Here is a 12,874-nt window from a genome sequence, read left to right on the forward strand (position 1 = left end):
GAAAGACCCTTTCCTACTTTTTAAAACTCCACCTGTTCAAGCTCCTCTGTGCCAGCCCCGGCCTTGTCCCGACTGGCCTCAGGCTGAGGGTGCGTGGATATTTGTCCCCACAGGTTACGTGATGCACGTGACAGCTCTGTAAGAAAAGTCGCATCTGTGTCCCAGGTCCCGGCTGCAGCCAGATGACAGAGAGATTGGAAATAGAAAGTTGTAAAGAAACACGCCCCCAGCTGGTGGCTCATGCCTGTAGTCCCAGCTGCCGGGAGGCTGAGGCACGAGAATAGCTTGAACCTGGGAGGTGGAGGCTGCAGTGAACCGGCATTGCACCATAGCACTCTAGCCTGGGCAATGAAGTGAGACTCAGTCTGAGAAAAAGAAAAAAGAAACATGCCCCAAAATACATTCCCGACCATGCATCCTCACAGACCGACGCTTCACAGCCATGTCTGTATGCGTGAGGACACAGCCATGGGCCCTGGTACTTGCTGTCTGTCCCCCTGCTAGGTCAGTCCCTCTGCTGCAGACAGCAGGGCACGCCTGCCAACCTTCCTTCAGACTTTCGAGGCAGCTCTCCTGAGGCTGTGCTGCAGTGATTTTCTTACAGAGCTGCAAGGAACACAAAGTGAAAGTGGTCAGTGAAAACGAAATGGTTCTATTTTGAAACATGGGGCACAACGCTTGGCCACTCCTCCAGTCCAGAGACAGAACCTCACTCACCTCCTTGAATGTGGCCTGGGCTGGGTGACTCATTTCCACAGTCGGAATAAAGTGAGGTCCAGACAGAGCGACTTCAGACACAGGTCCTGAGGGGCTCCGTGGCGTTTGACTGCTGTCACCCTCTGGTCACTTGCTCTGGTAGAAGCCGGCCACCATGGTGTGAGCAAACCCAGAAGCTGATGGAGACGCTCACGTAGTGAGAAACAGCTGCATGTGGAGCCGTCGTGGGAGCCAGCCCTGGTGGAGCCCTCAGATTACCTAGCTCTGGCTTACACTCCCATCTTACAGATAAGGAAACTGAGGCACAGAAAGGCTAAACGTCTTGCCCAGGACCAGACAGCAATACAGAGGCAGTGCTGGGATCTGAGCGAGGGCGGCCTGGCTCCCAGGCCCACGCACTCATCCCTACCCCCAGCCCACTCAACATGGTGGGGCCACTGTGTTCGTCACGCTCCATGGCCTTCCTCCTTCTGCCAGCTGCATAGAGCAGGTGTGGACAAGAACTGGGCCCTGTGCCATACTCAGAACGGTCTCTGCCTTGGAGAAGCAAGAGGCAGCACTGGTCTCCAGGGACAGGTGGGCTGATGTCAAATATTGGCTCCACAGCTTTCTTGCTGTGCAAATCAGCCTGGTCTCCTCCCACGGCTATGAAAAGGTCTGTTTTTCTTTTCTTTCTTTTTTTTTTTGGCGAAGAGGTCTGTTTTAAGATTATTTTTGTCATAGCGATTATTCTTCTTGGGACCCTCAGTGGGGGTGAGCTGTGGTCTTGAGCCAGCCGAGCGGCATGACTCTGGGTCCAGGGAGCTGTCAGGGAAGATGCAGGAGCCCTGTGTCTGTGGGGGAGGCAGACACCTGGCCTCACAATGCTGAGGCCACCCACATCATGGTCCAGGAGAGAAGGGATCCTTGGAAGAAGAGGAGACCTGGGCACAGGAGGAGAGGGACCCGAACCACAGTGCCTGGGGGAGGGTGGTACAGGTCCACCAGAGATCTCGGCAATAGGCTGCATCGCTGGGTAGGAATGTGGGCAACAGGCAGGGGTGGCTGCACCAGGGTCCCCAGCACCTGAGGGAGGTCTGTGTGACACAGGTTTCTGTGTGGCCTTGGGGCAGATTTACAGGGCAACCCAGCACATGTAGTTGAGACAGGGCTTCTGTGCCTCTGGCGGTCATGTGACACCGGCTGGGGATCCCTCCGGGGTGTGTGATGGTGGAACTCACAGATGCCTGGCCTCCACTGCACACTCGTGCACCCCAGCGTCCTCAGAGGTAGCTGCTGTCACAGCATGAGGGAGAACTGGAGCAGCGTGGCCACCTGAGGAACGCGGCCAGGCTGTCTGGCCTTGTGGCCCCAGGGCGCGAGGGCAGAGCGCAACAGTGGGTGGCCACCAGGAGGCGAGCCCAGCGGCTGGCGTACAGCATTCGCACTGGTGGGGAGCTGTCTCGGCCTTTCGTCCATCCTCCCTGTGTCCAGGGCTGGCCCTCCCAGGGTGGCACCAGGCATAGCCTATCAGCTGGGTGTTCATGAAGCTGGTGGCCTGGGCCCCTTTACGGAAACATAGGAGCGGGTTCCCATGTTGGGAGAAGCAGCAAAGGAGGAAGGACTTACAGATGCCTACGTAAATTGGTTATGAATAACATATACACAGAAACAGCCAACTGCAAAGGCCGCAGGAGGCCTCTGAGGAGGAAGGCCTCCCCATGCCTCGCATTCTGTGCAGGGTGACCTCGGCTCCATTACCATAAATGTGCTCAAGGACATAAAACCCCTTTGTAGCACTGTGACCAAGCCAGACTTGCAGGCTCCTTGTAAGGCCCTGGTTCCATCAGCTGCATGTAGATACCAGGCTAAAGATAACCATGTGTTCTTGTTTGTGAAACTCTTGAAACTGCCACTGTTATCAGCCTTTACAATGACACAGCAGTTCCGGCTCACTGATTCACCCCACCATCAATCACATCACCCTCTCCCCGCCATCACTCCACCCCTACCCCACAGATCAAAGTGACTGTAACCAATACATGGTGTGGATGATCAGAGCCTGGGGCCTTCCTGCCTCCTCCAGTAATGATGATGGTCCCCTGCTTCCACTTTCTCTCTTAATCTGTCTTTTCCTCATACCTTTGTTGCCACCGAACCGGGGTATCCACAGGTGATGCAGAGCTGGCTCCCTACATCCCCGGTTTTCCCATGCCAGTTGAAACCAGTCAGTACATACTTTCTGATTTCTGCAGGGTCAAAACACACAATAAAACAAAACCAAACCCAGACTCAAACCACAACAGCAAGGCCGGCACTGTGGCTTGCACCTGTGATGCCTGCACTTTAGGAGGCCGAGGTGGGAGGATCACTTGAGCTCAGAAGTTCTAGACCATTCTGGGCAACACAGTGAGACCCTGTCTCTACAAAAAAATCAGCCAGGTGTGGTGGTGTGTGCCCGTGGTCCCAGCTGCTTGGGAGGCTGAGGTGGGAGGATGGCTGGAGTCAGGAGGTCCAGGCTGCAATGAGCCGAGATCACGCCACTGCACTCCCACCTGGGTGATGGAGTGAGTCCCTGTCTCTGAAAAATGAAAAATTAAAAAACAAAGCAGCAACAATAGCAAAGGCACACACAACCTGGCTTCGCTCTCATGGAGCTCAATTGCCTTGGGTGTTCTTCCAAGCCGACTCAGCTTCGAGCTCTGAGTCCCTTGCATTCTGTCCACCCCTGGGTCTCCTGGGCCTAAGTCCTGACATGTGAGCTGACATGTGAGTCAAGGCTGGAGTGCAGTGGTGCAATCTTGGCTCACCCCAACCTCCGCCTCTTGGTTCGAGCGATTCTCCTGCCTCAGCCTCCTGAGTAGCTGGGATTACAGGTGTCCGCCACCATACCCAGCTAATTTTTATAGTTTTAGTAGGGATGGGGGTTCACCAAGTTGTCCAGGCTGGTCTCAAACTCCTGACCTCAGGTGATCCACTGGCCTTGGCCTCCCAAAGTGCTGGGATTACAGGCATGAGCCACCACACCTGGCGAAGTGCCTCCCTCTCTAGGGGGCAAGGGGCTGGGGGCCGGGGGTCCCCCAGCATGTTCCCACTGCATGATGGGCCCTCCTTTTGGGACGGGTCTTCAATGCCCGGGGAGGGCTGACCTGTGCAGAGCCTTCCATGCTGTCTGCCATGGCCTCCCTGCAGTGGGCTCCAGGGGTCCCATGGGCACCTGGCACCCAATTCTCCACCGGATGCCAACAGGCTCCCCCTCCAGCGGGGCTCCCTGAGGCTCCGTCACCAGCTTTTATTAAAAATAGTCTGCCTTTAGTTTTTAATTAAAAATTGTAATGAGGTTCGTGTCGATTCACATAGGTTGTAAGAAATGACAGAGACATTCATTGTATGCTTCGCTCAGTTTCTTCCAAGGATAACCTTTTTTTTAAGACGAACTCTCACTCTGTCGTCCAGGCTGGAGTGCAGTGGCATGATCTCGGCTCACTGCAGCCTCCACCCCCCAGGTTCAAGTGATTCTCCTGCCTCAGCCTCCCATGTAGCTGGGATTACAGGTGACTGCCACTACATCTGGCTAATTTTTTTTTTTTTTTGTATTTTTAGTAGAAATGGGGTTTCACCCTGTTGGTCAGGCTGGTCTCAAATTCCTGACCTCAGGTGATCTGCCCACCTTGGCCTCCCAAAGTGCTGGGATTACAGCGTGAGCCACCGTGCTGGCCCAAGGATAATGTTTTGCATGACTGTGGTGCAGTATCACACCCTTCTCTGTGGGGAGGGGCATTTGGGAGCCCTGGCAGCCACTCATCCGTTCTCTCCGTTTCCAGAATTGTCACTTCAGAGTGCTGTGCGGAGCAGGTCGTCCTGGAGGTCACCTGCTGAGAGGACTCTTTGACTGACAGACTCTCTGGCTCCCCCGGCGGCTGTGGCTTTCAGCAGTGCTTCCTTCCTGTGGCCGAGCTGTCTCCCCTGACCACGGACCCAGCTGAACCTCTCCTCACTGAAGGACATCTGGACTGCGTCCCAGGTTCTGGCTAAAACAAGTAAAGCTTCTATGAACATGCACGAGCAGGTGTTTGTATGAATATGACTTTCATTTCTCTGGGGCTTGATCACGGGGTCATGGAGTTGCACGTCTAGTTGATAAGAAACGGTCAAGCGGTCTTCCAGGGCAGCCGTGCCACCGTCCGTCCACTCCCAGCAGCAGCGCATAGGGGACCCAGCTTCTCTGCCTCCCCATCAGCACGTGGGGTGGTCATGGTTTATTTATTTATTTAATTTGTTTATTTTTATTTTTTGAGATGGAGTCTTGCTCTGTCATCCAGGCTGGAGTGCAGTGGTGCGATCTCGGCTCACTGCAGACTTCACTTTCCAGGTTCAAGCGATTCTCCTGCCTCAGCCTCCTGAGTAGCTGGGATTACAGGCGCCTGCCACCACGCCTGGCTAATTTTTGTATTTTTAGTAGAGACAGGGTTTCACCCTGTTGGCCCGGCTGGTCTCGAACTCTTGACCTCAAGTGATCCACCCGCTTTGGCCTCCCAAAGTGCTGGGATTACAGGGTGAACCATGCACCAGCCAGTTTATTTTTTATTTTAGCCATTCTGATAGGTGTAAAATGAGACCAAACTGTGAATTTTTTGTTTGTTTGTTTGTTTAGAAACAGGGTTTGTTATGTCGCCCAGGCTGATCTTGAACTTTGGGGCTCAAGCGATCCGCCCGCCTCAGCCTCCCACGTCCTGGGATTATACTTGTGGCCACTGCCACAGCCTTGCCGTGGTTTTTGGTCCGAACTTTGAAGGTGCCTGGTGCTGAACATCTCTTCCTGTACACGTTTGCCTTCTGCGTGCCCTCGTCAGAGAAATAGCTCTTCACGTCCTTTGCCCATGTTGTAAGTGGGTTGTTTTTGTGCTGTTGAGTTTGGAGATACATCATGAATAGATTGTAGGTTCCAGTCCACTGTCCGCTCTGCCATTTGCAAACATTTTCTCCCAGTCTGTGGTTTGTCTTCTTCCTCTTCCATGGGTATTTCGTGGAGCAGTTTTTACGTCAAGGAGGCCATCCTCTGCTGGGTTCCCACCCTCCTCCCAGTCATGGGATGTCCCAGCCGGGAGCCAGGTCCACAGCGGCAGTGAAAGGATCACCCTTGCCCCATAAGGTCTCTGCTGCCAGAAGCCTAAGTGTCAGGCAGCTCTCCCACCTCCTGACATCTGGAAGCCCCCTGCGCCCTGTGGTGTCCAGCGTGGAACTAGCTGAACCCCTTTCCCCTCCCACCTTCAGACCCTCGAGGGCAGGAGCCCCTGGCTGTGCACAAGCCTGAGGCCGGCCAGAAGGTGCATGACCTGCTTCCATGACAGGAGCCGGGGACACCTCCCTCCTCTGGAAAGTTCCCGATACTGGCATCTCCCATCAGGGACCTGAGTGCTGGAGCTGTGGCCTCTCCCTGCTTCCTGCAGAGCTGACCATCCGGTGACCATCAGCTTCTGTAGACCTCAGTAGTCTCAGGAAGGCATCCCTAGGGTCTGTCTGTGATAAAAGACAGAGGCTCCTTCCTCAGGAATTTCCTGTTTTGGGGACACTGACTCATTCTCCAGCGAGTTCCCACAAGGAAACACAAAGAACAAGGAGCTGGAGGCCCAGCCGTGGACGCCCACTTCCTGTCCTGGGGGGCAGGAAATCCCCAGGAAGACACCAGATTAAATCAGATCTGCACACCCCATCACTTCCTCTGGGTGAGTGGAGAAGAGCAGGTGACCCAGGAGAAGGGGCATGGGCACAGGACACACTTGGTCTGGGCAGGTGACCCGGGTGTGGGGTATGGGGATGGGACACATTCGGTCTTGGTAGATGACCCTGGGGTGGGGCGTGGAGATGGGACACGCTGGGTCTGGGAAGGTGACTTAGGGGAAGGAGCCTGGGCACAGGACACACTTGGTCTGGGCAGGTGACCCAGGCGATGAGGTGTGGGCACGGGATGCACTTGGTCTGGGCAGGTGACCCAGGCAATGAGGTGTGGGCACGGGACGCACTTGGTCTGGGCAGGTGACCCAGGGGATGAGGTGTGGGCACGGTACACGCTTGGTCCAGGCAGGTGACCTGGGAGTAGGGTGTGGGCATGGGATTCACCCGGTCCAGGAAAGTGACCCAGGGGTGGGGCGTGGAGATGGGACACACTGGGTCTGGGCAGGTGAACTGGGGGAAGGGGCAAGGGCACAGTACACAGTCTGAGCAGGTGACCCGGGGGAAGGGACTCCTGGCTTGGATAAATAACCGGGTGACGATGTAGCTCCCAGCAGTGTGCTTTGCCCCCAGGGCCCTGGCCTGCACCCACCTTCAGCTTGGCTCCTCCTTCCTCCTCCAGGCTGCACTGTTCTGTCTGGACTGACCCCTCATGGTGCCAAGCTCTTGGATCTCTGCCCATAGTAGAAAAGTTTATTTTTAAAGTTTCCTTTCTTTTAAAGAATAAGTGTGCTAATAACTTTGTTAAGCCCTATCCTGTGTAGCTGTTAGACGTGCCATACTTATAGGCACGTGGTAGGCTCTATGTCCTTGTACTTTAACCAAGATATCTGTGCTGGACGTGCTCACAGGCATGTCCCTGGTCTCCACTGCTTTTACCTGTTTAGAAAAGTTGAAAGTTGTTAGCCAATTGGGTTTTGGTTTAGATTGTGAGGTCTGGCTCCAGCCAATGGAGATCAGACACAGCAGTAAGGACGACCCCAGATGCATAAGGAACAAATGTGTCTGTTTTCCTTTGTTCATGGTACTCTCATGGCACGATGGCTAGTGAGGGTGCCCTTCCTGCAGCCCAGGAGGTAAAGATCGCGTTGCTGGAAGATCCTTCGTCTCAGGGCTGATTTTTCTTCATGGCACTGAGCATCTATTTCCATCCGTCAATCAGTCAATCAAAGGGAGTTAGCTGGGAGGGTGGTGTGGGAGGAAACAGCAAGTGCTGAGAAAACAGCGGAGGGGAGGGGTGGGCCCAGGTGTTCTGGTGCCGCTGGACCAGGCCCCGTGGATCCTGCAGGGGATGGAGCCCGAGGTCAGATGTGGGTGCCGGTGGTCCTGCTACTGGCCAGGTCGTGGTGAAAGCTGAGCCTGGAGGAGGCAGAGGCACCATAGGTCAGGTCAGTGGCCAGGCGGTGCTTGCCGGCACTGTCCGTGGTTCTGAAGGAGACTTTGTGATCTTGCCTGAGGTGCTGAGGGTCCGGGAGTCCTGTGGGGCTCACAGACACAATGGTAAAGAGCCATGTGCCAGCAGGCAGCCTCTAGCCTGGCTGTTGGGAAGCCTAGGCTGACCCCACACTCATTCCTGTCCAATCCGTTTATCCTCAAGCCCTCCCAGGCATGACGGCACTATCTCATGGCACTAGCCTCTCCGTGCCAGCACTGTCACCTCCATAAATTAAATGCCTTGGGTGCAAAGTCGCACGCAACTGTTTCCTCTTTGCAGGTTCTCTTTTACTGCAGTCTCTCTGTCTGTTTCTCTTTTCCTTTTCTTTTTCTTTTATTTTGAGAGACAGGGTCTCACTCTGTTGCCCAGGCTGAGTGCAGTGGTGCAATCCTCAGTTGCTGTAGCTTCCACCTCCTGGGCTCAAGCAATCCTCCCACTTCAGCCTCCTGAGTAGCTGGAACTACAGGCATGCACCATTATGCTGGGCTCATTTTTTTTAAATTTTGTAGAGATGGTGTCTCACTATCGCCAGTCCAGGCTGGTCTGGAACTCCCGGGCTCAAGTGGTCTTCCTGCCTTGGCCTCTCAAAGTGTTGGGATCACAGGTGTGAGCCACCACACCCAGCCTCACTGCAGTCTTAACAGCGACTTCAGACCCTTCCTCCTGGAGCCGTCCCTGCACCAACCTGCCCTTCAGGAGCTTCCCATCAACTGGGACGCTGGGCAGGACCCCAGGTGGCAGCAACATAAAACTTCAAGCTGCTGGGCAGAGGACAGAAGGGGCCCGGGGTCACAGGAGGATGGAGAGGGCGGGGCAGTCAGCATGCTCGCTGGAGGATGGAGAGGGCGGGGCCGTCAGCATGCTCGCTGGAGGATGGAGAGGGCGGGGCCGTCAGCATGCTCGCTGTAGGATGGAGGAGGTGAGCCAAGCCCAGAATCGGGAAACCCCGGGAGGGTGGCCTGTGACCCGGGCTGAACGCTCCTTGAATCCTGGCTCCATTGAGTCTCCTTCATCGCCTCTTCGCTTTGCAGCGACCTGACGAGTTGTGTGGGATTGCGTGAGACCTTCACCAAGACCCAGCCTGGGCCCGGGATGTGGGGAGCCAAGGCGGTGGTGCTAAGACCACAGGACAATGCGGGGCAGGAATGCGCTGAGGTGGGTGCCGGCTTGCAGGCTGGGTGACCCCACATTGTTTTGTGAGGAAGGGTGTGTCACGTGTGCATGCTGTGTCAGAACAAGAAGCCGAGTTCCTCCCTCTGCTGGGCCTTGGTTTCGTCATTCAGAACAGAAGGGGCTTTTGGGCCAGGAAGGTCTAAAGCATGGGGTTTGGGTTGGGGAGAGAAGTCCAGTGCAGAGGTGGGGCTGGAGTGTGGAAATGCCCTTGGGGCACTTCATCCCTACTCCCAAAGCACCCAGGAGGGACTTCACAGGGACCAAGTGCATGTGAGGAGGTGCAGAAGGCAGGGGCCGGGCAGCTGGGTGCCCCCTCCTCCAGGCAGGCCTCCCTGCACTCCACGTCTCTGTGACATCCACCTCTGACTCCACACAGATTCCCCATACCACACGGACCTCTCTGCTTGTGCCCGTGCTCACCAGCCTGGCTGTGGGGTCTGGGATGTTTTCACTCAGATGTGTGTCTTCCCCAGCCCCACCTCCCATATAGCGCTTGGCACAGAGTTCTGGGAAGGTCTGTGGAAGGAACCAACAAATGACTCACAGCACTTGAAGGGAGGGGAAGCTGGGGGTGCAGGGCCTCCCTGAGGGCCATGCTGTCTCCCACCACCACCTCCTTGTTCCTGTGGCCGATATTGCAGGTCCCTGACCTGGGTCCCCACTCACCTTGTTCCAGCACGGAGCACCCTGCCCAGCACCCCTAGGCTTGCTGGGCTGCTGGGGGCTCCCAGCCTCTGCTGGAAACTGCACCCCTGCCCAGTTTCTCCTGGCTGCCTTCCTGCCCTTCTTCCCCTGACTTCAGTGCTCAGTGAAGCGTCACCTTCCTGGAGGCCTCCTGCAAACCCCAGACAGGGGAGCAGGGGCTTTGCTGCGGAGATTCAGCCACATACGGCTTTTCTTTCATTGACATTGACTTTTCATTACAAAATTGGCATGCCCACCGAGACCCGAATGAAAGAGCAGTGTCTAAAGCAAGAAGCAGCGCCCCCTCACTGCTGTCTCTGAAAGCAGCGCCCCGGCGTTCGCTCCCACTTCCATAGTTTTCTCTGCTTATGCAAAAGCACATGTTGAAAACAACAACTTGTAGGAAGAAAAAAAGTTGGGCCTGGTGGCTCACGCCTGTAATCCCAGGACTTTGGGAGGCCGAGGCAGGAGGATCACCTGAGGTCAGGAGTTGGAGAGCAGTCTGGCCAACATGGTGAAACCCTGTCTCTACTGAAAAAATACAAAAATTAGCTGGGCATGGTGGTGTGTGCCTATAGTCCCAGCTACTCTGGAGGCTGAGGCAGAGACAGGAGAATTGCTTGAACTCAGGAGGTGAAGGTTGCAGTGAGTTGAGATCGTGCCACTGCACTCAGCCTGGGCGGCAGAGAGAGACTCCTTCTCAAAAAAACAACAACAAAAAATAAAATAAAAAGAGAACAATAACTTGTAACCGGCAGGGTTGCTGCATGAGTTTCTTACACTCTGTAAGGCTATTCTTGGATGTAAGTGAGCCAGTGTGGCCAGGAGGGTGACAAGAAGCAGTGTGCACCTTGCTGTCACCTGGGCTCAGAGATTCTGGAGGGGTCGGTCTAAGGGTGGTGGGAAGCAACACTGAGGCAGCAAGAGGGGCTCCTTAGGATCTGCTAAAAGCTCTGCAGAACGTCACTGTCCCCTGTACAGCCAGGAGGCCAAGGCCCAGCGCTGGGAGCCACCTCCCTCCTCAGGGGCCTGACGACAAAGGCAGTGCTTCCTCGAGTCACTCCACCAACGTCAAGGACCTCAAAGCCAAGCTCCTGCTACACAGTGGAAATGAGGACCATTGCTAGTGATAAGTGCCAGAGCCATCAGGTTTTGAAAGGCCCCTGCCTGGTTGCAGTCACAGACCATCCAAGCTGAAACGCATGCTGCTCCAGATGGCCACACCTGATCCCAACGAAAACGCAGGAGACAATGCGTGAAGTTTGTCCAGCATGAAACAGTCATTCGATAAACTAGATAAAAGGCTCCAAAATGTGGACAAGGAGAAACAACCTAGCATACATCAGTTGGTTGTGGTGTTTAAGTCACTTTCTATTTTCTAAGTTTCCTACAAGAATTACCTGGAGGCGGCTGGGTGTGGTGGCTCATTGTGAGCCAAAAGTGCGCCACTGCGCTCCAGCCTGTGCAAGAGAGCGAGACTCCATCTCTCTCTCTCTCTTTTTGTTTTTTGAGATGGAGTTTCGCTTTTTTTGTCCAGGCTGGAATGCAATGGCATGATCTTGGCTCACTGCAACCTCTGCCTCCTAGGTTCAAGCGATTCTTCTTGCTCAGCCTCCCATGTAGCTAGGATTATAAGTGCCTGCCACCAGGCCTAGCTAATGTTGTATTTTTAGTAGAGGCAGGTTTTCATTATATCGGTCAGGCTGATCTTGAACTCCTGACCTCAGGTGGTCTGCCCACCCTGGCCTCCCAAATTGCTGAGATTACAGGGGTGAGCCACCATGTCTGGTTGAGACTCCATCTCAAAAAAAAAAAATTACCTGGAGGCTTCCTCTACATGATAATGTAATCTGCAGAAGGGTCTGGCTGCTCACTGCTCTTTCTTGTAGAAAGAAGCCAAAATAGTAACAAGTTGTGATAGAAAGAGAACGAGACTTTATTATCAAGCCAGCAGGGGAAAAGCAGAAAGCAGCTCCACTCTTCCATTTGCAGAGGGAATGCAGAGCATTTTCTCTCTTTCTTTTTTTTTTTTTTGAGACAGAATTTTGCTTTTGTCACCCAGGCTGTATTGCAGTGACACAGTCTCGGCTCACCACAACCTCTGCCTCCCAGGTTCAAGTGATTCTCTGCCTCAGCCTCCAAAGCAGCTGGGATTTCAGGCACCTGCCACCACGCCCGGCTAATTTTTGTATTTTCAGTATAGACGGGGTTTCACCATGCTGGTCAAGCTGGTCTCAAACTCCTGACCTCAGGTGATCCTCCCCTCTCAGTCTCCCAAAGTGCTGGGTACAGGCGTGAGCCACCATGCCTAGCCAGGCAGGGGATTTGAAAGAGAGGGTTTGGAATGCAGAAGAGGCAGGGGGTGAGGAGGTGCCAGGTGCATGACCCACCCCAAGGCTCCCCTTGAATTGTTCCATCTGGTGAAGGGGCTGGTGCCAGCGTGGCTTCTACCAGGTTATAAACTAATTGTCGTCAGACTCGTAGTCAGTCTCGAGCCAGGAGCGCGTTCCTGCCTTGAAGTAATTTTTTGCTGGAGAGAGAATTCCGGCGGTGTCTGGTCTGTATCAGGATCTGAGGGTTTTAAGGAAGTAGTGAGCAGATAAGTGAGCATGGTTTGCACCTAACAACATTCCAGGTAAATAAGTGTGCGTAAGGCTTGGAGCACAGAATGGGAACGGGAGTGGAGCTCACAGCACATTCCAAGGCTGTGAAGTTTATCTCAGAGCTACAGCTTGAAACTGGGGAGGAAGCAGAAAAGGGGAAAGAAAAAGAAGTTTTGAAATGTGATTTGAGGTGAAGCTGTAAGTGGCTCGGTTACAAGGACCTTAGCTTCCACACCCTCCTGCACCCCTCGTAGCGTGACTCCAGATGAATTCATCTCTTCAGACCCAGCTTGACCCCTCTAGCCAGTGGCCAATCAGGGAAGCCTTCCACCTGTGGCCCCTGCTTCCAGATGTCCTGCCTTTCTGGGCCGAACCAGAGTATGCATTATGTGTATTGATTTCTGGCTTTGCCTGCAATTTCTGTCTCCCTAAAATGTATAAAGGCAAGCTGTACCTTGACCACCTTGAGCACATGCTCTCAGGACGTCCCAAGGCTGTGTCATGGGTCACAATCCTTACTCTTAGCAAAATAAACCTCTAAATTGATTGA

General features: G+C 54.3%; 1 long non-coding RNA gene across 2 annotated transcripts in view; it reads left to right on the forward strand.

Annotated features, from left to right (window-relative positions):
* The window catches only part of LOC118148294 (uncharacterized), a 15,684-nt gene extending 2,810 nt beyond the window's left edge, over positions 1 to 12,874 (forward strand). The window contains exons 2-6 of one of the 2 annotated variants that reach the window (XR_013528056.1): positions 114 to 1,372; positions 4,521 to 4,765; positions 5,351 to 5,581; positions 5,971 to 6,422; positions 8,896 to 12,874. This is a non-coding gene — a long non-coding RNA (uncharacterized LOC118148294). Of the gene's footprint in view, positions 1 to 113; positions 1,373 to 4,520; positions 4,766 to 5,350; positions 6,423 to 8,895 lie in introns of both variants that reach the window. The other variant, XR_004735058.3, reaches the window with a different exon arrangement.

The sequence above is a fragment of the Callithrix jacchus genome, chromosome 16, assembly GCF_049354715.1.
Source record: "Callithrix jacchus isolate 240 chromosome 16, calJac240_pri, whole genome shotgun sequence".
NCBI classification, from domain to species: Eukaryota; Metazoa; Chordata; class Mammalia; order Primates; family Cebidae; genus Callithrix; species Callithrix jacchus.